Here is a 26,602-nt window from a genome sequence, read left to right as displayed (position 1 = left end):
TGATGAGCACTCTGTTGCAGTGGAGCAAGGATGTTCTAATGGTAATTCATTCCTGAGGCCGGTGAATTTCCTGGAATGCCCATTTTCATGCGTAGCACAGTGCTATTCTTCTGTTTTACACATACATAAACAATGCACAAGCTTATTTTCATTCTGTGCTTTGACCACAGACACTTTATAAAAGCCTTCCGACAAGGCTGAACAATAAGCTTTCAAATGAGTGTTTTTTCCTGATTACAATTGTTCAATTTTAGAAGCCTTACACAGGAAATAAATACATATTTTAGTTCAATATTTTAGTTCGATCTGTAAGAAAAAAACCATACAGTAAGAAAACAGTCAAGTGAATTCCTTTTGATTTGGTTTGGTGTGAGACGATTTGTTGTAAACAACAGCAAGTAAAGAAACACTGGTGAGTTGTTGAAAGCAGCGAAAAGACTTGACATATATAAATCAGTTCAAATGCCAACAATCTCCATTTATCCGGGTGGCTGCTTGCATGTTCACGACTTCACACAGTCTCTTAATAACCACATTCTCATTTTCACTAATAGTAATAATATACTGATTTGGGATGCTGACGTTTATAGAGCAGGGACGCCAATGGCCGATATGTTGTAGATTTAGTTTTCTTCGTGTATCAGAGAACAGTGTAATACAGAATAAAAATACTTTTTACTGGATTTGTTGGAGCATGACTGTTGGGGGTTTTGTTCCTTCAGCCACAAGACCATTAGTGAGGTCAGGCACTTATGGGTGAGGAGGCCTGGGGGCAAGTTATCCACATTCCAGTTCATCTCAAAGGTGTTCAGTGGGGTTGAGGTCAGGACTCTTGAGTTTTTCTCTTTCAGCTTTGACAGACCATGTCTCTATAGAGCATGCTTTGTACCCAGGGGTCTTCTCATGCTGGAACAAGTTTGGTCCTCTTAACTCGTGAAGGAAAATCTCAATGTTTCAAATTGCATCCTATGCAGTTGTTGCTTCTAACATTGTAGCAACAGTTTATGGAAGAACAACATGTATGTGTCCACAATTATAGTTTATATTTATTTACTCCAAAATGAAGTATCTCTGCTGACGAATGAACGATGAATAAGCCTGCACAGTGAATAAAGATACTGGCAGCATCTGTAGAAGAGTCAATACTCGTTGCTCGGTGCTGGACTTTGGTTGAAGTTAAGTGTGTTTGAAGGAGATTTATTCAGCACTGCAACAATGGATCTTGAAAGTGTAACAAGCAACCAGCTGCTTTTTATGATGATGATCCAATCCATTTTTTTAATCTATTTTTGTTACATTTTTTTATTAAGTATGCTGGAGTTTGGACCATTGCACACATTTCTTCAGGTTAAGACATGGTGCTGCATTATTTTAGCCTGATAAGGATGATATGTGGTCTGAGGTCAGTGCTTGGTCAGTCTCAGTTAAAACAGTCCAGTCCAGTGCTGGGTAATTTCCCCTAGTGTTGTTTGTGTTGGAGGTGCAGTAGCCTTGGCTCTCACTGTGGGTAGATATAAACATCGTCTGTTAGAAGTTAATTTTCCACAACAGGATAATTCATGGCCATGGATTTACACAATGCCACTCTACCTCTGAAAAAACTTCCAAATCACCACAGAATGTTTTGGGAAATGTAATTTAGAGATTGTGACATTTTTCTGCTTCAATTTGTGCCTGATACTTTTTATTATTTAATATATTTTCATTGCCTATATCCACTTTAAATTTACACACATAATGTATTCTTAGTGCATCTCGAACAAAAATGTATTTCATAAATGCTTATCATGTGATATGTCCTTGCTCAAGAGGTAAAAGCTTTGGGTTGATGATCGGAGGCTCAGGGATCAAGCCCCAGCACTGCCCAGCTGCAGCCTGTTGGACCCAATTTTATATTTATGTATGTACTCCTATAGAAACAGTTCAAAAGTTTCACTTAAGGAGTTGGGCTACCAATCGGAAGGTTGTGAGTTCCCAGGTCCACCAAGCTGCCACTGTTGGGCCCCTGAGCAAGGCCCTTAACCCTCAATTGTATAAAAAAATGAGATAATATAAGTCTCTCTGGATAAGGGCATCTGCCAAATGCTGTAAATGTAAATATCAGTGTCTTTGATCGTGGCATGGTTGTAGATACCAGATGGGCTGGTTTGATTATTTCAGAATCTGCTGATCTCCTGGGATTTTCACACACAACATTCATATGCAGTAGAGTCTGCTAACTTCCACAGATAAGACACTGCTGTTTCCTGGTCTGCGGTAATAGAAAGCATCATGTTTAAGGAATAAAACCAATACCATGTCTTATACCACAGCAATTTGTCAAAGATTACCTACAATTTTGCATTTATAACTGATTGACAATGTTGTTTCTCTTTTATCCATTAACACCCAGGAGAGAAGCTAGTTCCTGTTATTTTACTGATGCTGAAACAGATATAAACTATTAGAGTTCCCTGAGTTGATAAGAACATGCATAAAAATTCTGTTAAGCTACAAAGTGCTGACTCTGGAGACACCTCCTGTTATTGAAATACATCCTTACAGAATGCTTCATGTGAGCAGAATTGTCACAAATGCCTTTTTAGGAAATTGTTGTGAGCCTGCTGCTCAGTAGAGTCTTGAAATGTCCACGATGGAGGGTTTAACTTGACCACATGGCAACACAGTAGACACAGAAGGCTTAGCGATAATGCTCAGGGACTAGCCTGAAGGATTAAACACCTTAATCACAACACACTAGATCACTAGATGTCATCTTGAAGAATTTCCCCCATCTTACTCAATTTACATATAATTAATAAATAAATAAATATATTGAAGTGAATCATTTTCAGTGAATCGACTGCAAAGCATTTGGGTTGACTCAGTGTTTAATGCCTGGAATCAGAGAACCGACTACTTTTAAGATCTTTTTGACTTAGTCACCTGACTATGGGGTCAGAATTGTTTCGTTATTCTGAATAAATACACTATGATCCACAAATAAATATAAAGAGTTTCACAAATATTTTTACAAATTTCACAAAAAGAAATGAAATTCACAAATAAATAAAATGGGATTTGCAAATAAAAAAATATTTATAAATTGTATTTATTTGCGAATTGCTTCCTGCTCATTTGTGAATCGCGTTCTGTGCATTTGTGAATCACTGCACGCATTTGTGAATCGCGTTCTGTGCATTTGTGAATCACTGCATGCATTTGTGGATTGCGTTCTGTGCATTTGTGGATTTGAAATATTTCTAACGCCAAGACGTGCACAAGAATGCACAAATAGGTGGACTCCGCCCACCGTCTACTCCAGCCAATCGGACAACGGTCTCATGGCACTGACCAATCGTGGCACGGTCTACCTCGAACCAATCACGTTCTGATTTATTCGCACTATCACAGTGTAATATGTACTGCAAAATACGATAAAAAAAACAAATAAAAAACATTTGTCGCAGATTTGAGCCCAATCTGGTAACCCTGTATGGATTGTAGCCAGCACTAAGGGTTAGTTCAATTCTGCTTTCTTTGGAAACGATTTCAGCATCATCAATGGGTCCAGGGGTAGTGTGAAGAGCGATTAATCAGAACGTGATTGGCTGGAGTAGACGGTGGGCGGAGTCCACCTATTTGTGGATTCTTGTGCACTTCTTGACGTTAGAAATGTTTCAAATCCACAAATCCAGTGATTCACAAATGCACTGAACGCGATTCACAAATGAGCAGGAAGCAATTCGCAAATAAATACAATTTATAAATATTTTTTTTATTTGCAAATCCCATTTTATTTATTTGTGAATTTCATTTCTTTTTGTGAAATTTGTAAAAATATTTGTGAAGCTCTTTATATTTATTTGTGGATCATAGTGTATTTATTCAGAATAATGAAACAATTCTGACCCCATACCTGACCCACACATTGAAACATAATCTGCTTCAACTACAGGAATGAATATTAGACGCACTACTGTTTTAGAATTCCCAAGGCATCATGGTGAGACTAATGGTCTCCATCAGGACTGCTAAAAAAAAAAAAAAAAATCTGGTGTAATTTAAGAAAATTTAATGTAGTGTTTATCAAGGCTTGATTATCAGCTGTATTATCAGCTGTATTTCTATAACACAGACTGTTTCCAAACCTTTTTTTGTACAGAATGCTTTAGCCAAAAAAGGCTTTTTAAAATGGAAAAAAAAAAGACAGACTAGATTGTCTGTTCTCAGCTTGTAGTCATGCGCATAAATTTCACGTAAAAAACCCACACGCGCGCACACCGAAGTGATCAATAGATCATGCATTCCAGTAATTATACACCGACAGACACAGTTTCTGTTTCAGGAGATTAAATCTCATTTCAAAGCAATTACTGTTGTGCAGAAATGCAGAAGTGTGTCAATAATAAATAACTTAGCCACGTGTATGTGTGTGAGAGAGAGGGAGAGAGAGCACATGCAGGTTATTAATATTCTGTGACATACTTCACTAAAGCATCTATAAATTTCAACTATGGAAATTATACATCTGAATGAATTTGCTTATCTGTATAAAATGAGATGGCACCATCAGAAAATCAGCTGATGAAATGTTCTGATGCAGTTCCTTTAAAATGATAAATGAAGACTGTTGACTGAGCGGAGCAGTCGTCTTTATCACGACCGTGAAAGCGGCACTTTGACGTTAATAGGAATGTCATTTTCATGTTGAAATGCCTGTCGCTTCATGAGCCGTATATTAGAATAGACTGATAATTTAGCATCAGTCCAGAAGATGATGTGAGACACAAAATGACAAGTACATTAGATTAGTCAGAACCTATGAGATGTCACAGATGAAGCCATTGGTGATGGTATTAACGGAAGCTTTGACTGGTGAGAGAGCTGGACAGACCGAAGGACTAAAGCGCCGCTGCATCGGTTGATTTGAAATTAGAAATAAAGCAAGACATAATGGACGAGGACTGACTAAAGGACTACATTGTTCTCTTTAGGTAGAGATGAAGCAATGGATAATGCATTAATACTAAAAATACTAGCAGTTTATATCCGTGTAGTTTATATTATTACATATTTATCCACATTCAATAAAATGGTCTACTCTTACACCAGACCCAAAACCACACACTCGCTCTTCACAGTGACCCTCTGACCCAAGATCAGTGTTCTGGGAAGCTGAATAACCCTGAAGTTCTCTTTGAAATGTCCTCTCAGGTATAAAGCTGTGTGAGATCTATTGTTTGAGAGGGAACACTGCGATATCGTCAGTAAGTGTCCTTAAACACGCTAGGCTAGAAAATATCACGCAGCAGTAAGTGTGAGCTCTTACGTTCTCCTGCCCTTCTAAGAAACATGATCACCCTCATTCTGTCTGTTGTTTTATCTGTCAAAAAGTTTTTTAACACCTTCTATTTTAAGAACTCAACAGTTTGAACTTAGCTCATTTAAATAACGCTAGCTTGCTAAATGACTTTTTGAGTCTAAAGCAGAACTAATGGTGACAGTGATACTGCTGCTCTAAGTGACAGTTGTTAAATTTTTACACTCTCCCATCTGCTGTGTCTCACCTTTCAGTGGTTTTAGTTGTTTTTTCTGGTTTTTCTGTAATTCTTATACGTTAAATTTCTCAATGTCAGTGTCTGTAGGTTTCAAACCAATATGTAATAATTCGAATATGGTAGCTTAGTGGTGAAGTTGTTGGATCACTGATCAGAAGGTCATGAGTTTGAATCCCAGGTCTACCAACTGTCCACTGCTGGGCCCTTGACCAAGGCCCCCTAACCTTCAATTGCTCAGTTGCTCTGGACAAGGAGATCTGCTATAAATACAAATATGTAACACTAAGCTTTTTTTTTTTTTTTGTCTTACTTCAAAAGAGGAAAAAAGAGTGAACCTTGTGTGTGAGTGACAGTTTCAACCTGCTGTAATGTAAGTGATAACAGGAACTAACTTTTCTCACTTATGTGAGAAATTTGGCACCATTGTATCAGAGAATTGCTTTGTGGATTATTTTTCTATACCAGCACACACTGTTATGTTTGTCAAACACCACACGGAAGTTTGATTTCCAAGCTAACGCGTCGTACCGATTGAATCGCTAACCTCATCCACGTATCTCTGTTTCCTAGCAACAGTCCTTCTATAATAATGAAGCAAATATCATTTTCAAAAAATTCAGAAAGAAATTCTATAAATTTGGAAGAACCCTCTTTTTTTGTTGTTGTTTTTTGTTTTGTTTTTTTATGTCATCAAATTAAATGCATAAATTGCATTCATTGCTGAGACCTTGGCAAGAGAAGGATCATTTTCAGAAACTATAAAGCCCTGGGGCTGTCCATCAGCTAGAGCCCTCAGCTAGCACACGAGCACACAGAGAAGCACCACACTGGAGTGTGTGTGAAGTGGCTGTGTTATCATGCAGTCCGTTTTGTGCTGTACAGTACTTCACGGTTAATTCATCCTCCATCCCAACTCGTCCTTCTGTGGCCTCGCACACTCCAATGGGCTGCAGTAATAGGGACTCATTCAGTCTCTGCACTCGTCCTGGTCCCTTGTGTGTGGAGAACATGACAGATGCAGTGTGTCTGTTAGAGCCCTTAGTGTGTGTGTGTGTGTGTGTGTGTGTGTGTGTGTGTGTGTGTGTGTGTGTGTGTGTGTGTGTGTGTGTGTGTGGTGTGTGTGTGTGTCCTGCCCCTGGGGCTGTTCATAGAGCCTGGTTGGTCATCGACGCTATCAGATGCAACAATATAAAACACTGCGAAGTAGCTCTGGACAATATGTAGAAAAAATATTCATATTGTGATCAATTGTGTCATAACATGATTTTTTGGAGATATCAAAGATATAACATTTTAAATAAATCAAATTGTAAACTATCCTCAGGTAGCTGATAGGATTGATCGATATTTCTTTTTTTAATTCAATATTTAAAATTGTTTTTTTTCCTTTCTTATTTTTCCTCACGGTCTTTACTGCAAAGTGCTGAGCAAACAAATATATTGTGACACATATAGCATGTGTAGCACTGTAAAAATGCCTTTGGCGCTTGGGATGTGACTGTTTTTTTGCCACAAAACACATGCCCATAACTTTAATTATCATGGTTTATAAAATTAGACAAATACAAAATGACAGACTTGTAGGTTGCTGATCACGTAGTTAATTCAACGATGACTTTCTTACAATACCAATTAGAAATGTTGCCATCTATTACAGTTTAACTGTAAAGCAGCACCCCACACTGTTCACTAGTTGCCCTAATATTATTGGGGCAAAAATGTTTTTCTCACAGCCACACACAACCTGACCGTGTATGAGATTTTATATTGTCACATTATCGGCTTCTCCTACAACACCTTTAATGTCATGAACAAAGTCACCGCCCACTGTGTGTGGTACAGACAGACGGACAGACTCTTTCCAGAAGATTCCACAGGAAACGTGTGTGTGTGTGTGTGTGTGTGTGTGTGTGTCTGAGATCTATCTGTGATAGGTCTTGATTTTCACTGCATAAAGTATTATAGTATCCATGACTCAACATATCAAACCTCGTAATCCGGAAGAAGTTTCCGGAGACAGTAACATTTTGTTCCTTTCCCTATTTGGATGTCTTCATTTATCTCTTTTGCCTAATCACAAGCTTCCCTGAGCCAATAATGGCAGAGCTTAATTTCAGTTTCATAATCTTTAATAAACAGTGATCTTTCTAGCATGAATGTAAACTTATCTACAGGTTTATTTTGTGCAAGAAAGTACTCAGCCTAATGTTAACAAACATATCTACATTTTGCACATTAAATTAGATTAGCTTATCGCCCTCTCTTTTGCTGGCTCACCGTTACTCTTAGCAACTCAGTGGTTGTTTATCTTTGAAAGTCATTTGGCAAGGGTAAATGGGACAATTTAACAACTTAATCTCCTTACAGTTATTTACAGTATTCTAGCTATACTCTTCTCCCCCTTCTCTCTCTTTCTGTTTCTGTCCCTCAAAATCCCTCTCTCTCTTTCATTCTCTCTTTCTCATTCTCTCATATATATAGAATAGAACGGGGCATAGAAGCCTTTATTATCGCCACATATACATTACAGCACAGTGGAATTCTTTTCTTCACATACCCCAACTGAGGACGTTGGGGACAGAGTGTAAGGGCAGCTATGATACAGCGCCCCTGGAGCAGGGAGGGTTAAGGGCCTTGCTCAAGGGCCCAGCAGTGGCAGCTTGGCTGTGCTGGGCCTTGAACCCCGATCCTCCGATCAACAACCTAGAGCCTTAACCAATATGCTAAAACGGCTCTGACCCCTCGAAGCATGGACCTCTGAAGTGTGCTGTATTTTTTGGCACCAAGACATTAGTAGGAGATCCTTTAAGTCGTGCTAGTTGTGGGGTGGTGTGTCCTCCATAGATCAGACCTGTATATTCAAAAAATGTTTTAATTATTTATCTTGGTTTTGTATTTGTACCTGCCATTTTAACAGGGGTGTGTAGACTTTTTATAATGCGTGTGTGTGTGTGTGTGGGCGTGTGCCACAAACAAGCATCTAACCATGCACTGCACTAGTTGTGACGGCTTCACGTTTTATGGGGTTTTTTCCCCAGCTGACCTTAAAGAGCATGACTGTTTTATTATTTCTTTAGCATTCCTGATTAATCTAAGCCTCTTGCTGTTCAAACAGATGCTTCCTGCTTCCTCCCGTACACTCTTGCCACACATCACTGTGCTTAAATGCTGCCAGACTCCCAGCGAGGCAGCACAGCTCTCCTCTAACCCACAGCAGCTGGAGCTTGCCGTCCTGCTCCTGTGGCTTGCTTTGACGTCAGCAAGAGCTGATGAATAATAACACTGCTAATGGAAAACTGTGGAGGAATGCTGTGAACACTTTCTGCACTTCCTCTCATTCGTCACTTTGTTTCAATCTCCTTTTCATTGATTAAAAAGTTTAAACTCTGATTTATTGCTTAGATGTGGATTTAGTATATGACGTGTAACGTCAGCATACATTGCATTGTTATGAAAGTATACACAACATAGACTTTTTTTCTGTCTGTAAACATTCAAGCTGAATGAATTGTATGGTCTGATGGTTTTGTTGTGCTGACTTTTGTCACCTTTCAGTCCATTTACAAAGGTTTTTCTTTAGACAGTGTGCTTGAGGGCTGAGCTTCAAAGCTGCCCTTCTCAAACACAGATGGATATTTTGACCATGTCTGAACCACAGTCTTTGATGATCAGAAAGTTTGGGCAAGAAAAAAAAGGTGGGTGGTTTAGAAACTGTTCCCAAATTATACCATCTCTCACCTTTTTATGTTACAATTATTGTTTCCAGACTTTTTTTTGCACTCTATGAGGTACAAAAAGGGGCTGAAAAAAATCCCATGAGCCTGTACTGTTCTAAATAAACCAAATATAACCAAAAGCTCACACAGGACTTCTTAATGATCTAGTCTCTCTTAGCCACAGACTGATGGCAGAAAGTATGGACTCCGTAGCAGCTTTTGATGGCCAAGGACTGCCCAAGAGGGTGTCTGGTATCTGACTGACATGTAAAGCAACCAATCACAGTTCATTTTGTTCAGCGTCATGTTTAGAGGAATGAAAACGTAAAATCAACATCCCTAAAAAAAAAAACAATCAGACCAGCATGCAACCTTGGAGTGTTTAAGAAAGTCGTGCAAATTAAGTCTGAAATTCACATCATATGAGAAATCCAGCATTTATCTGACACTGTGCTTATCATCAACCTTGTAAACAAGACAGCATCTTTCTTCCATGTGGGAGTTAGAGCGTTAAAAAATGTGATGCACACCTCTCTCCAGATATCCTGTAAAATACAACCAATTAGATGATGACTTGTAGGAACTTGGTGAATGACACAGTGAATTTCAGACTATGTAGTTATTTGTGTAAAAATTTATGATAAAATGAATTTTAAAATCAGAATAAATAATATTTTGCACTTCAAAAGATCAGACAGAATTAAATGGCATCTCAGCTGGAACTTTATCATGGAACCGTGTGATATTGTAAGTGTTCCAGTGTGAAAATAACCAGAGGATTATGGGAGACTCGTTTGAAGGAACAATAGCATTAGCACCATATTATCAGCAGGACTTAATCTTGCAACTTATTGATTTACATCCAGGTTCTATATCCGCTGCACTGACACTATTCTGAGGTCTCCGGTGTCTTGTTTAAAGAAACATTTCACTCAAAAAAAAAAAAAAAAGTAAATTCATACCATGCAAAAATCTTTTTGTTGATGCTTTGTTTGAGGCATCAACAATACTAAATTTCTACAAAAGTTTTTCTTTATTTATATATATATATTTATATTTATATATTTTAATTATATTTATTATAAAATTTAATCCATTTCTTTTGAGATCTAATTGAAAACTTTTTTACTCGTTAAAAATGCTCTTTATATTTGTCTTTGATACACATATTCTCACTGATGCTTCAGGTTCCTGTTCTTGGTTGCCAATCAGTGTTTATCACTTCTAAGAGTAATAAGAGACGCGTATTAAGAGAACGCACTAACATACTTGTGCATAAATGTTTTCACCACCTAAATATTTGAATTCATGCTCAACTTCAGTATGGTGTTACTTTCTGAAATGCCCAAGCCAAAACTTTTGACACTTTGTGAAGTGTTTAATGCTACAGTTCATGGTTTAAAAGTTTCAGTCCTTAATTACGTCTGCAAGCAATGGAAAGATGCTCCATCTCTTATTTTGCTGAATAAATATTTATCCTTCTTATCCTGCAGTTTGTAGCCAACATTTCTCTGTGGTTTTTAAAACCCAGACTACATTTTTACTCTTGAGGAGCCTGTCTGCCTGTGTATGGGCTACAAAGTTTTCCAAAAGAAAATACATGTATGGAAACCTAAATGATGGTAAACCTATCGTCCTGTTTTATGAATTGTTTGACTTTGCAGAGTGGATCTAGGCATTGTGTGGTGTCTGTTTTTGGTGGTGGAGACAGTAAGAAGAGGCCATTGAGAACGTATCATACATGTGAGCAATTCAAAAGGAGACTGCGGTTTAGCAAAATATGTGGGGGATGTTTTTGAAATTGTAAAAGTCACATTGTTTGGGTTTGTGAACTTTTACAAGACATACTGCAGCCATATTGGAGAGAAATCTCATTGTAATGGCCATGACTGTGACACTGAGGCTAAGATTAGTAACACATTTCATCCAATAAACATGCTTTTTTGGGGGGGCTACACCCCAATGAAAGGGCAACACTGAAGGGAAAATGGCTTTTGTCCCAACAGAGACATTAGAGTTGCTGATGGTCAGAGTCCTTGATGCTCCCTTATCCTACAGGAGGATGTTACTCCCTCTTCCTGGAGCAGTATTTCCTGAGATGACTTTCCACTGAAATGCCTTAGCAGCACAGTATCTTTTTCTTCTGCAGTTTTCTACCACCTACATACTTCTGCACCTCTCTGATAGGCTAAACCTTGTGGCACCTTGTCACTAAGGGGCTTCCATCATTGAGTGAATCTCCTGAAGCCACTTGGATGAGCATCACATTGTCAAAATGATAAATATCTAGTCACTAAGACTTACTACTACTAGACATCTACCAATGCACATTCTTATGATGAATGTGACTTCTCTCCAATGCTCGTGTTTAAAGAGCCTGTAACATCATCTCCGAAGAGACAAGGCATTATTTCTGTTTTCTAAACTGCTTGTGGAAATCTTCATATTGCTCTGTGGCTGGTCACAGGAGCATACGACAGCTTTCACACGCTAAACTGAAGGATACAAAACACCAAAGAAAGTGTGAATTTTTCACTCGTGTTCACGTCAGTCACTGCACCATTGGGACAACTCCGCTACTTAGCAACTCATTTAGCAGTTAATATCTTGCATAATACTACTCTCATCCTAACACTGTTCTGAGAGCTGACACTGTTTGTGCCCTGATAGATGGATGGATTGCTGGATGATTGGATTAATGGATGGGCACGCTGATAAATAGATGGAAGAGTGGACATGTGGATGGATGGACATGCAGAGATGGATGGATTGCTGGATGAATGGACTGATTGATGGATATGCAGATAGATGGATGAGTGGACATGTTTTGCGATGGATGGATTGACAGATGGATGGACATGCTTATAGATGAATGTATGGATGGACATGCTAAGGGATGGATTGCTAAATGAATGGGCTGATTGATAGACATGCTGATAGATGGATGAGTGGACATGTGGATGGTTGGATGGATAGATATGCTGAGAGATGGATGGATTGACAGATGGATAGAGCAAATATGAGCCACCATTGTTATGACCTGTTGCCTGTTCTGGGTTTCAGTCAGTGAATTGCTGCATCGGCTTTGACAAGCCTGGCCCTATGCCGTGCACCCAAAACCAGTGATATGAGGAAGGAGGAAATGAGATTTAACAGAATGTAGTGGAAATTTTTACATCATTCCATCAACACCATAAAGGAATCTGACTATTGAACTTTTCAGGTGTGTCATTTTTCTCCACACCATTCTGAATCACTTTCTATCACATAGAATTGTGTTGAATTGAATTATCGCTTCTTTTCTATCTAACGGACCATTTAGTCGAATATTTGTGCATGAATGGATTTTTGAGTGGCGTGATGAAGCTCTCATTCATTCTTTGACTCATATTAAAAATAAAAACCCTTAAAGGAAATTTATACAAGTGTATATTCCTGATGCTAATTTATTAGACTTGTATCACAGCAGGACCTTGCTAATAACAAGTTATTCTCCAGGATGTCTACAGGATGAAGCTTGTAGATAGAGACCGGAATTAGCCTGAAAGTCTGAAGGACAGACTAAAGGACTTTGTTAGACAGATAGAGAAGAAGCAAGCAGCAGATCTCACTGCACCTCTCTCAGCATGTAGCCGAAAGGTCATTGTGGGTAATGTGCGAAACCAATAACCGTGTCATTGCAAAATAAATGCTGACGGTCACGTATAATTTATAAATGTTAACATACAAGTTGCCCAAGGTTGGCTTTTTCTTTTTGGTGGATGGAAACGTACAGCTAGACTACAGTGACTCTTAAATCTTTATTAAACCATGCATGTGTGCATTGCTTTGTTGTTGCAGAGACGGGAAAGTGAAAAAGCTAAAGCATATTTATTTTTTTACAGAAAGAAAGGTCAGAAGTGTTTAACGAGGACTAGAAGAGGGTGTGCATAGCGTCTGCATTTAATATCACCGAACACACGATTCAGTTCGTTTGATTTGTGCATCAGAGGTGATATTTTTGGAGTGGCCCTGATTTTGTGAGTCCCTCTCTGTGTACTAAACTGTGCAGATGTGTACTTTAGACCAGTTTCAATTCCACATATAAATAGGGTTTAACTCCTGATGGGTTCCAGTTATGATACTTGCACTAATGGCCTTTTTAATTGCCTTTGGTACATGTTAAGTAAGCTTTTTATAGATGGTAAATTGGTTTCAACAGGGACTCATCGTGTCGATACATTAGTGTATATTCAGTGCAGGAGTCAGGGTTATTTCATGAGAGAGAATCTCTTTATTGGTCTCTGTGTAGTCAGGAAGGGAGAGGATAGTGAGAGAGTGATGGATTGCGGAAAGGTTGCCGGGATCATCTTTCTGGGCAGGTTTCCCTCTGTGCCGTCTTTAGCACAGTGAACTGAACACTTAGGATCAACACTGCCATGTTCACATGGTGTTCTGAAGCCCGGGTTAGTGAAATCAGTTTATTGGCTTTAAGCATTGATCAAGAACAGCCTTATAAGGTCAATTGCGTGCGTGTGCGTGCGTGTGTGTGTGTGTGTGTGAAACTGGTGTCTTTGCCCTTGGGGGAATTTATAAATTTTTCTTGCATTGATTTGGCTCAATTTGTTCCCTTAAAGGGATGTCGGTCTATAAAGTTCTCCAGACTGATTTTAAAATGAAAATCCAGTAAAATATTTCTATCCTTATGGGTGTGGTCTCTTGCAGGATGACTCCACGCCTATCCATGTAACATTATTGTTATTATTATTATTATTATTATTATTATTATTATTATTACTAAAATAGAACATTTGCTTGAGAATTAAACTGACAGCAAAACAAGAAAAGATGAAAAGATTGATTTTTGTTTTATCACCCCATCACAACACAGCCATCAAGTAAAGAAAACAACCCTTAGCTCTGTTGTTAACACACACTAAGCCTACAGACATTCCCATGGTTACGGTCGTCCAGTGATGTTTTTGCCATGGCTCTGGCTAGCACGTCCTCACGAACGTGTCTTTTGGAATAAAACGCATTCCTGGAAAACCACTAGCTGTCTCCCACCAGCCAGTACGTGATGAGCACACAAAGGCGTGGGAGAGACAGCCGTTCAGATCAGGAACATGTGAAGCACTTGTTTTCCACTTCAGCATAGATACTCAATCCGACCCAGCGTATGCGTACCAAGGGTTTAGGTCGCTTTCACAGAAACTGTGACTTATTACAAATCTGGCCTTCGACTTTAAAATCGAGCACTTGAGCATATTTATTTTTCCTTGGAATGAATCAGCACTGACTTTAGACACTGGTTAGAAAATAAAAGAAAGCAGAACTCAAGTATACTTAAAATGATCAAATGAGTAAGTGTAGTTCTTTTCAAATGTCTACATTTTGCTATAAAATCAAGGAAGAAGTCACTACTTGCCCACTGATCGTAATACGTAGGCTTTTTAAATTGAATATCCGAGTTCTCATTATTGAGGAAAAAGCTGTTTTAAGACTTAAAGCAGCTGTTAAATTCCATTTATATGAGATCTGCCTTTTGGTTGAATGTATTTCTAAATAAAGCTCTGATTCTGTTCGACGTTTATAACAGTCTGTATAATGTCATCGTTGTTTATCAGAGGGAGGAATCTTTGCTTGTGCGTTACCGACCTAGTCATGTGGGTCTGATCACGCACGGATCCCACCCAACATCTGGGAACGATTAAGTACGTGGAATTACTTAGTAATGCATTGTTCCAGTGTAGGAAATGAGAACAGCATTGGCACGGCTTTCTCTCATGTCCTATGTCCAAGAATCCGTGTGGTATACTCGTGTATTTTAGGTCTGTGCCTGATGGCGGTTACGGAGTTGCCATGGTAACAGCCCCTGTGATGGTAAACACTTGTTTACCACTGGTAAATAAAAGAGAGAGAGAGTCTAGTAGTTGGACGATGTGATATCCTGCATCAATACCATGGCGATGACTTGAGAAGAGATTGTTCTAGAAACTGTTTAAAATTGCTTGAGTGGGCGGGGCTCAGTGTGCTCTGTCAGAAGGTAGAACAATTAAATGTCAATTAAAAACATTGTGCACAACTTTGTGAGTTGTCAAAGCTCAGGCTGTAGTATTGAATCCATATCTTTAATATGTAGCACGAGGGCACTGAAGCAAGTGAGAGCTGACACATTTGTATCTGCCCTGTCTACAGTAAAAACTTTTTAATTTCATAAGGGATGATTGCATTCACACTACATATCCAGGGTGGACACGTGCGCCACAAACGTCCTCGCAACTGTTCTGAGTGATGTATTGAACCCCGTATATTCCTGTACGTAGCTTTGTCCACTTGTGATCAGATCACCCGAGACTGATTTATGAACAAGGCCTAGGGCTCGGTGTCCAATTCACCTGGTGTTTATTTCCACGACACATCTGTTCTTACAGTGAATGCGTCACACGCCCTCGTTTCCCACGTCCACTTTGCTCTAAAGAAAGCCGTCGCACTCTGACGTCGAGGGAATCCTAGCTCTCCTACCCCCACTCTAGCTTTCTGTTTCCTGCCTTCTTTTCCTTTCCATTTCCTCTCTCTCAATCCTTCTCATCCTCTCACTCTTTCTCCTTTTCATGCAGTTCCTAATTTCCCCATTTCTCACTTTTTCTCTTTTTTTCTCTCCTTCTTTTTCCCTCTTTTGCTGTTTTTCCCCTTCCTCTTCCTCTTGTATCATCTCTCCATACCTACCTTTCTCTTTTTCCTTTTTTCCATTACCCCTCCTTATCTCACCCCCCTCCATTCTCGACTCATGTGACCATGTGTGTTGAGAACGTTGAGTCACATCTTCATCCCTTCACTGCTTTATACATTTTAAAGCCGAATATGAATAAATGGTGGGTTTAAAATTCAATTCAATTCAAGTTTATTTGTATAGCGCTTTTTACAATAGACATTGTCTCAAAGCAGCTTTACAGAACATAAACATAGAGCAGAAGGTAAACATAATTAATGATAAAGGAAATAACAAATAATAAAAGTAAAAGAATTGACAGAATAAAAATTCTAGATTATTATTAGATATATATAGTTCACAATCTGTGTGTATTCATTCCCCTATGAGCAAGTCTGAGGTGACTCAGGCAGCAGTGGCAAGGAAAAACTCCCTTAAATTGGTAAAGGAAGAAACCTTGAGAGGAACCGGACCCAAGGGGGGACCCATCCTCATCTGGGTGACACTGGGGGTGTGATTGTAATATACAGTCAGTTAAATGTTGTATTGGTGTAAGGATCATGGACTTCGGATCTCCATAGTATCACAGAGTCTAACTGGAGATGTCTCAGGATTCTTAGAGTCGGCCTCGGCTCAGTGGGGGTCCAAAGGCTTCGTCCCACAGAGGACGTTGGGAGCTGGTACAATGTCTGGATGCCTCGGGATGGGTACAAAGATGGACATGGTCATGTAAAGGTTTTCTTTTTTTATTTAACTCATTTAGCTTTACCGCTCCAAAGCTACTACATTTATAATGGAAAATTGTGTCCACTTGCTTTGGTTTCTGGATTTTTATCTAAACTATTACCTAAAGTCAGTCTCATGGCATCGTGTTTATTTAAAAAAAAAAATGTTGAATTAACTTCTGTTAGCATTTCCTGCTGCCTCATCTGAGCTCCCTGTGGCAGTTAAAGCATTTTCAGGATGAAGCACCATAATGGTCTGTTTTAAAGGGAACAGATTTGGCTTGAGCACACAGCACGAGGCAGATTGGGGTTTTTTGTGCACACACTAAATTACATGCCATAAAATGCTTCCCTGAGCCTGATGTTCATGGCCAGATGATTTATCATGCAAATATCATTATAACTCATTAAATCCATGTTGTTTTTCTGTCATCTTGTGTTTGTGCTGCCATTTTGCTCTTTGCTGTCTGAAACAGATAATACATGCAATTTCATATTTGGTTTCATTTTGGAAACCTTTTATTCTATTTATAAATTATTGTTTAAGGGAACACCTAAGTCTCACGTTTCACCTTTAATTTGATTGCCAGGCTCCCCATTAGCTTTGTAGAAGTCATGTGACGTTAGCTTATACTGCATTACATGTCGGATAGGTTGGAGCATTTGAGGAAATCGACTGAGCGAGTCTTGTGACTGGTACGGCCAGCGTGTGATAGCAGTTGCTTTCCAGCTATAAATAACCTGGGCCTGCTGACCTCACTTTGATTCCCTTTATCTCACACACACACACACACACACACACACACACACACACACACACACACACACACACACACACACACTTTCACTCCTGTGTTCCAATCTGCCTCAGCTGTAGTGATTCCCAGTAATCACACATGTTACGTAACAGAAAAGAAAAGACCAGAATGAGAGATCAGGGCGGTGAGAAACCATGTGGAGGTAGGATAGAAAAAAGTTTGAGTGGGTGGAAGATGGAGTGAAATAGGAAACAAGATGAGACGAAGAAAGTTGTTGGCAGAAGATACAAAAAGGGAAAGAAGTAGAGGATAATCTGAGCATCTATTGCGCTGGCAAGAGACAATTTAGATTTAGATATGTTCAATAAATATATAATTTGATGTGTTATGTAATGTGTTTTTCCATGCTTAGCCTTGCCTTCAGGGAGTCTCTGTTTCTCTCTCTCTCTCTCTCTCTCTCTCTCTCTCTCTCTCTCTCTCTCTCTCTCTCTCTCTCTCTCTCTCTCTCTCACACATACACACACACACACACACACAAACTGTCTCTTGCTGGATTACACTTTGACCGTTGCATGTCCCAATAATAAATCCTACACTCTACAGTGATGAAAGCATGAAATATTCTTAACACTAAAACTAAATACTGTCACGTCTCTGTGTTCCATTCATGACACATGGTGTTTCTCTGATTGACAGGGGAGACAGTAAGCCAACCCAGCCACCTATAAATTTACACTCTTTGACTCTCATCACTGGCAGGAATTGAATTGAATTGAATGATTTCCCAACAATAGCACTGCTTTTTTTTTTTTTCAATTTAGAGCATCACTTATTTTTATACAGAGAAGATAAACATATATAGAGGATAGCATTAAGGGCTGAAAGCCAATCGTTCACACACAAAGTACTATGGTCAGGGCTCTGGATAGCTGTGGCATGTTTGGTCGACGCCTGATTTCAGGAGCCTGGAAATTGAATCTAAAATTTAATATAGACAAAGAGGACTAAAATAAAAGTAGTGGCACTGGTGAGACAAGAAAATGGAACGATATTGAAGAATCTGGATATTACATTTGTTTTCCCTGTCTAGTATAGAGCTCTTACTTTTTCACTCTCTCGCTCTCATTTTGAGCACTGCTGCTACTGTACCATGTAGTTTTGATAAAGTCAATCAGATTTCCATTATCCCCTTTCTGTCTGACTGTAATGCCAGAAGGCTAAACTCATCTAGATTAATCAACTATACAGAAGGCACTATTAGTCCTCTGGTGTTTCCCAGACCAATTACACACATTTAAAGAGCACTAAGCCACTTCTGTACAAGGACTGGAAAGGCAAAGTGATGCTGATTTATTTCAAACTGACACAAGTGTTTTGATGTGTCTCATGTAACAGGTCTGTGAAGTTCAAGGATGGCATTATGCCGTGGTTTAGTTTAGACTAGAGGGAAACTTAACTGACATTTTCATGTGTGTCGTGATTTGTTGTCAGTTTTGTTTAGAGCTACAGTATGTAGATACCCAACAAATATAACAGTGTTACCAAATCACTTCTTTTATCATTGCTGTCTCTATTGGACCATTTTTTTCTTCCTATTAAGTGGAACAGGCGTTTTTCCATGATCAATCTTGTAATTAATTTGTGTTGTACTCACTGTTCTGATTGTGGCTGCTTAAACCAAAATATATATCGACATTGTGAACGTCACTGGACATTCTCAGAAGTCAGATATCTGATTTTTTTTTCTCTTTAATGCAGTTAGCATTGTTTCAGTTCTAATGGACTGCAATGCAGTTTAAAAATCACATTACACTCTCATTTCCTTCGATTAAATTGGCTCTGCAAGTCAGCGTAAGTACCGAGGAGCATCACTTACGTCTGTGGAAATGTCACATCATGTCACGGAAGTCTGAGTCAAGATCTACACATGCAACAGGGTATTAAAGAGAGAACAAGCCTTTGAAGTCTTCTTTTGTCGCTTATTACTACACGCTGCGAAAATGCAGTCACTTTCAGACTCCGAGCGATGTCATTCTCTGCACCTCTTTACTGCTGACCACAATGGAAAAAAGACCTGAGCAAGTGGCAAGAGTTAGACTTCTGGTATCATGTTGTTTTGCAGAAGCTTGTCCTCTTTTCTATTTCACACTCTCACTCTCCTGTCAGTCTGCTGCTTTTAGGCATGCAATAAGTCATAGGCAGCTCAGATAAATGGTGTGTATGAGTCAGTTTTTCAGGCAGAGGAAAGAAGGGGAAAATTATTTTTGTCAATTATAGTGCATTTCCAGATCTTATGCAATCAACATTAACACGAGTGAAGCAGTACGCACAATAACTGTGCACTCAATGATTTATTTAAAGCCCCTATTTGTACTGGGGCTTTACACATGTGATATAATTAACCCACGGTCATTGTGAACTAAGTGTGAAGTGAATCCTAAGTTTTCTTGTTTGATCTTGATTTTTTTCACAATGACTCTCTCTTTCACTCATACATTACTTTGGGTTCACAATTAATCCTGGCTTTTCATAATCTGACTTTTTCACACTGACTGAACATTCCTAAACCCTGGTTTAATCTTCTTATTTGTATATTTGCACCATCAACATGCATGATCGTATAAATACAGCACACAGCCACTTTAAATAAAAGCTTGCCTCGCATTTTTTGTATCAGAAACTGTTGCTAAGCATCTAGCCTTAACATTCTAACACCACATCATTTTATGTGGTACATTTTGGCACAGCATTCTTAACACTGCTTCAGTGCAGTGTTTCATAATCCCAGGTAAATTACAAGTGTGAAACGGTTCTGTACCCAGGGTTTAGAACGATGCGGTTAGGTGCAGTGTAAAAAAGCCCAATTGTTATTTTTATGGACCCAGTTTGAGACAGCTTGTGCTTTGTGATATGGTGCACTGTCATGCTGGAAATATCCATTAGATGATACTTGTGTAAAGCAATGCATGTGGTCAGTAGTACGGCGATAGGGTGGAGGGTGTGGCATACAAATGATGTTTAATTGGTCAGTGATGAGCCAGGAAAACTTTCCCCACACCATTACATCACCATCACTAACCTGAACTGGTAACACAAGGCATACTAGCTCCAAGGCTTCATGCTCCTAAAGCCTGTTCTGTCCCTCACACCATTTTTCCAACCTTTAGCTATCAAGTTCTTTTACATACTGTTTTTTTTTTTACTGCTTTTTGTTCAGCAGGTTCATTTCTGTAGCACTCTGAAAAGAGTTCTATTTTAAAGCGTTTCAGTATGCTTTGTTTTCTGAGACTTCTCAGCACAGGATAACAATTATTCTTGGAAAGGGCTTTTATTTAGCACTTATTAGGATTATTCTCTAATCTCTGTCCTTTTATTTTGAATCTCTTCCATTGCATTGCAATAATTGCATTGCAATAATTATGATCAAGAGGAAAAAGAGACAAGCTTTGCTCATATTTGCAATCTATGTCAATGGCTCTCTCTGTGTGTGTGTGTGTGTGTGTGTGTGTGTGTGTGTGTGTGTGTGTGTGTGTGTGTGTGTGTGTGTGTGTGTGTGTGTGTGTGTGTGTGTGTGTGTGTGTGGTTTTGAATAGAGTCTGTGCTCACCATCTGTGCACCACCACCATCTCACAGCCTGCAATTAAGCAGCCCTTTACATTTGCTTTTCTGGGGGAAAAAAACTCCTCGTACGGTCTTTCTAAGCAATCCCACTTTGCACTGCAGTCTCAATGCAGAGGCTAATGGTGTCCCATTAACTCGTAAGTGCTCAGGGTCAAGGCAAGAAGGAAGTGAGTAAACTAGAACATAGGAATATTGGTTTGTGTGGTTATGCAAAAGAATTAAAATGTGTAAAATAAAATCACTGATTTGCCATTACCTTATTTCCTTTATTTGTGGAAAAAAAAACTTTAGTTAGGATGATTCAATAACAACATTCATTCGCTCAAAACATATTTATTGTGGACGTTTGTCCATTTAGAAACAAAGGAATAAAACACATCAAGGACAGAAAATAATCAACAACGTGGTTTCAATTTGCACAATAATTAGCCATTACATTTCATACATATACAGTATATTCATTTGCATTATATATGCAAAGCCTGGCCAGTGTCCCTTATATAATATAACAGAAGCATGCAGATAATTAGCATAATGTTGGAGTATTAGCAGGTGGGATTGTGGTTTAGCAGGAGACGGACAACGCTTAAAAGCGACAATGGTTATAATAGAATCTCAAAAGCTCAATAACCTCGAAGAAATTGTAATAAATCAAATGATGGAAGAGGTGTTTTTAACATGCTGGGAAATCCCTTTACGGGAAAAAATATGGTGTGAATTTTGAGAATTACTGAGAACTTCCTTTTTATCTGTGTATTTATTTTTAAATGTCTAAAAGTCTAAACAGAAAATCGTTGTTTCTGAGAGAAAAGCTCAATTCCAGTAATAAAATCGTAAATATGTTGAGTCCAAAATATAGAAATAATAATTATGATCAAGAGGAAAAAGAGACAAGCTTTGCTCATATTTGCAATCTATGTCAATGTCTCTCTCTGGTTTCTTCTCTCGAGGTAAATGTCAGTTAAGTACATGAGCCCTGTGTTTTATCAGCAATCAGAAACGATTCGTTCACAAAGCTCGACTTGAAGCACTGCCTAACCTTTACAATGAACTCAGTCGATTTTTTTAATTTATTAAACCATCTACTTCATACAGACTGACCAAACGCTGCTTTATTTGCTCCAAACTTGATTTTGCACACGTCAGACCTTTTATTCATCCAATATCAGAAAAGTGTTCAGGTCAGCATTTGTTACACTGCAGTACTCCAGCCTGGAGCACTGAGAAACGAGCTGCAGGTTTTTACATCATTACGTTTCATAGTGCTACAGTGAATAAATTTAGCTGTCCTCTTTCACTTAGCCTTGTGGTGTTCATGTCCTAACTGCTCTGTTCTGTCCTTTCCCATGTTAAACCGGAGAGTTTCTTACCAACAAAAAGGTCGAGCGAATAACGTCATTTGTGTCATTGGGTAAAGATGAGTAAATGTCTTTTGTGGTTAATGAGCTTGATCTCTGGGACATTACTGGGACAGTGATCCAAAGCATACATCCCAATCCATGTAAAAGGGGTTCAACTGAGATTACTGACTTGTCAGGGAGGAAGTACTGAATGGAGGGGTGCTAATAATTGGGACATATTTATGTTCTATTATCAGCTGACCTGTCTGTACCAGCTAGCCTCAAATTCCCTTTGCTTTTCTGCTCATCACTGTTGTAAAGAGTGCTGAAGGTGCTAATAATTCTGCTGCTGACAACACCTCTCACGTATGCTGAACTCTTTATGAATCGGATGATCCAGTTACAGATACGCTTATTTAGATCAACGCTGCTGGGAATTTCACCATCCATAATGATTTTCTCTTCCCAGCTCTACGAGGCAACGAATCCCAGCTGCACCTATGGAGTGCAAATGAATGCCGTATATATAGACGTGTTAAACTAATAAGCGTCTAGAGTCCTCACTTGCAGGCAGGCTATTTTTAGCCTCTTGCATTTCCACCCGCCCACACGTCCACACTCGGTGCTGCAAAGCGTATCGATTCTCAGTCATTATCGCAGCGTTGGCCTTTGCACTAACGATAAAGCAGAAGACGGCAGTATGCAAATGAGCACCCGAACCACATGCCGGGTCCTGTGAACATTGCAATCAATCTTCTGTAAGTTTTCTGTGTTTTTTTTTTTTTTAAGTCAGTTGTGATCCACCACAGGTTCGATATTTTGTTTTATTCTTTTTATTGTGGTGCGTCAGAAACAAAATAAGCCGTTGTCCATTTTGTGCTGGTCACGTGCACATACAGGAGAAATTCAAACAGCTCTGTGAGCAATGCAGAGACCAGAATGTGGAGGTAGAATATGATCACACAGGAACCTAGTGTCTGCGCTTGAGTTTTTTCTTTTTTGTGTGTGTTTTCCCATGTTTCTATTTTACATTCTTTCTTAATCTCTTCTCTATTTTGGTCATACCCTTGATTCCTGACCATTACATTGAGTTTGTGCCTCAAAGGAATCTAGTTTTAGAAATTTAGTCTGAAGTGAATTTTTCCACTTTTCACTCTCTCTCTCACACACACACACACACACACACACACACACACACACACACACACACACACACACCACACACACACACACGTTCTTTGGTCATGGGAGACACAGGGCCGAGCAGAAAGCAGGATTGTGACAGGGACCCTTGCTCCAGCTTCTGCTCCACTTTTCATCAAACTCATCCTAGTTTCAATGTCATCCAAAAATACCAGGTTTCCACGAACAGGACATAGACGTCAAGCATCGACACCAGTGACGCACCTGAACAGAATCAGACAGAATGAAGAGCGAGTCAGGGGTCAGGGTGTGGTCCTGAATGGTTATAGGCAAAAAGCAAAAAATAACAACTCACTTGATTTGATGTTAAGGAAGGAGTGTGTGAGTGGGTGTTGCAGTGTCATGGCTGAATCTTGATCCACAAATAGCATGATGTCAGTGAGAGTGTCATATCTGCGTCTCATCAGCGTGAATCATGCTGCTTTTGGCCTTGTCACAGGGGGTTCCGAAGCTAGGATTTATTCAGGATTTTATTTTAGGATGACTGCTAGAGACAGGGTGCGTCTAACGAGTTGTGACCTTGACGAGAGCATCGCTGTCAGAGAGTGAGCGAGGGACCTGTGTGTGTTACGATAGATTAACGTACTGATTAGGTTTAGGCATACAGATTCCCGAGGAGACGTCGAAGCACACAGACAGGAAAGGAATGGACTGATTAGGATGATTAAACAGCGTGACAAATAAATAAATGTAACATTAGTCACCAAAGAAAACTTAGCTTCAGGACATAGCTGTAGTAATTGAGTGTGAACTGATTTGCATGAAACCGCTGTGTTACGCTTATTCGCTCTAATATGGAAATGCCTGAACATATCTTGCTCTCTTTCTAATCTTGGTAAACGAGAACACTTCATTACAAATCTAATCACATTTCACACACATGCTATAAAGATATCAGATGGCTGTGTGCATCGATGTGCAACTTGTGTGTTAAACACTCACAAGCTAGCGAATTTAGGAGAACTGGAGATTTCATTTAAATAAATACTGCAGTGAAGTCTTGTGGGCGAAGCCTGTGGTACAACATCATTTTTCCTAACACGTGTTTCTTCCTGGTGATTCACTGGAAAAGTAATAAAGTTTGGAGGAAGAGCTCAGGAGCTCAGAATCCCAGCTAAGTGTAATTAGCGGAGTATTAGAATGAGAAATATGGTGAAAACTACCAAGCTTTATTTTTTTTTATTTTTTTAGTTTTGTGCTATGGCAACAAAAAGTAAACACAAAAATGCCTGTGAGGGTGATGTGAAGAAACAAAAAACCCCTCTATTTGCTTATTATTTCCCTCAGTTTTAGCCATACAGATAAGAAGGTTTAAATTAAGCTGCTAGGATTCTTTGGGAATTGTTTTGGAAAATATAAATATGTAAGTATCCAGAGTTGTGCGAAGAAAGAATTCATAGACCATACTGGTGTCTCTACCTGTTGTTGCAGTTTTGTTTTTTGGGGGTTTTTTAATGCAAAGGATTTTTTAATATATAAGAGTATAGATTTTAGTTTAAGCCAAACCCACTTCTGGTTTAAATCCAAATATATTACACATCAGCTCTGTTAAATGAGTAAAGGAGTCTCTTAAATCATAATCAGGTTCATGTTTAGGGTCCAAGGTTAATTCTTTTTGAAATAGCACTTATGTAGATTTGTTTGTGTGTGTTTATTTTTCTGATATCGTGTCCTAGGGTTAATGTCACCTGAAGGGATTGGGAATAGACATGGGAACTCGTTGCCATGGACCCCTCAATGTCATCCGTCTCTCTCTCTTTCTCTCTCTCTTTCTCTCTCTCTCTTGCCCCTCAGAGCAGAGTACATTTGACGCATTACATTATTGAACATGAGAGGTCATAACTCCATTAGAAAAATCAAGACACCGACATGTAGATCTAACATACAGTACAGCTTACATATCTACACCACGCCTAACCAATCTTACACGTCTAGTCTCATTTCTTCTCTTAATTGCACAGAAACGTCATCCACTGAAGCGAGCTCTGTTCCTTTCCTCAGCATGTAGCAAACTGCACAAACTGTGTTTTGTAGATATTTTTAGATTTGCACCATAACAGCAAAAAAAATGGAAAGAGTATTGATTTCTTACAGCCTCCAGCCTCAGGATATTCATGGTTATGAATCCATCATGGGTGGAATGCTGGAGACAGAGCAAACCGGGCAGAGACGCACAGTTGAACTGATGAGCAGCTCAGTATGAAAACTTCTTCCAAACTGTCATCTTCTTTTTTTTAATCACCCACAGTCCAATGCTGATTTTAATCATTCATTCTCTTCTCTTCTATACTCACTCTCTCTCTCACTGTGTTCCTCTCTCACCACTCTTCTGCTGAGTACACAAAGCAAAAGTAGGCGATAAATTATTTACGGGCTATCAAGCCATTGGCTCGTGCTCTCGGTTTCTATTTTTAGAAGCATCTGGCTGTCTCCTGGGACTTCAATGAGTGCAGTTAGCAATCACAGCTCAACAGATTCGGTAAAGCACACGGTTGCTGCAGGATCGGCTGCTCTGCCATTCACACTCATTCACATATTAAAATAAATGAGCCTTCCTGATGATTGAGAATGCTCGGCCTTGTTCTTAGCCTTTTTTATTTTATTAACAAATATATGTCCAGAGAAAAACAGCAAATTAGTCCTGTTAAGGCGATGGTCTTGAAAATATACCATTGTTTAAAATTTGGGGTGGATTTTTCATGTGATATTAGTAACATACATAAAAATCTGGATGAGTGGATGGTTTTTCAGATGGATGGATGGTTTTTTGGACGAATGGTTTTTTTGGATGGATGGATTGATGTTAGATAGATAGATGGATAGATAGTTGGATGTTTTTTTAGATAAATGGATGGATGGATGTTTTTTTAGATAAATGGATAGATGGATGGATGGTTTTTTTAGATAAATGGATAGAGATGTCATGGATGTTTTTTTTGATGGGTAGGTAGGTAGGTAGATGGGTGGATGGATGGATGGGTGGATAGATAAATGTATAGAGAGGAAAT

At 39.0% G+C, this 26,602-nt stretch overlaps 1 protein-coding gene and 1 long non-coding RNA gene across 4 annotated transcripts in view; one reads left to right on the top strand and one right to left on the bottom strand.

Moving 5' to 3' along the window:
* LOC113634527 (cytoplasmic phosphatidylinositol transfer protein 1) overlaps nucleotides 1-26,602 on the top strand; it is a 54,235-nt gene that overhangs the window by 6,543 nt on the left and 21,090 nt on the right. The gene's annotated exons all lie outside the window — the stretch shown is intronic.
* LOC125141217 lies at nucleotides 20,975-26,325 on the bottom strand. The gene is made up of 3 exons (XR_007140581.1): nucleotides 25,687-26,325; nucleotides 23,890-24,152; nucleotides 20,975-23,798 (listed from the first exon to the last, which is right to left on the bottom strand). It is a non-coding gene; the product is annotated as an uncharacterized LOC125141217 (long non-coding RNA).

The sequence above is a fragment of the Tachysurus fulvidraco genome, chromosome 5, assembly GCF_022655615.1.
Source record: "Tachysurus fulvidraco isolate hzauxx_2018 chromosome 5, HZAU_PFXX_2.0, whole genome shotgun sequence".
NCBI classification, from domain to species: Eukaryota; Metazoa; Chordata; class Actinopteri; order Siluriformes; family Bagridae; genus Tachysurus; species Tachysurus fulvidraco.
The sequence above is the reverse complement of the archived record's forward strand: the minus strand, read 5'-3'. Positions and strand labels throughout refer to the sequence as shown.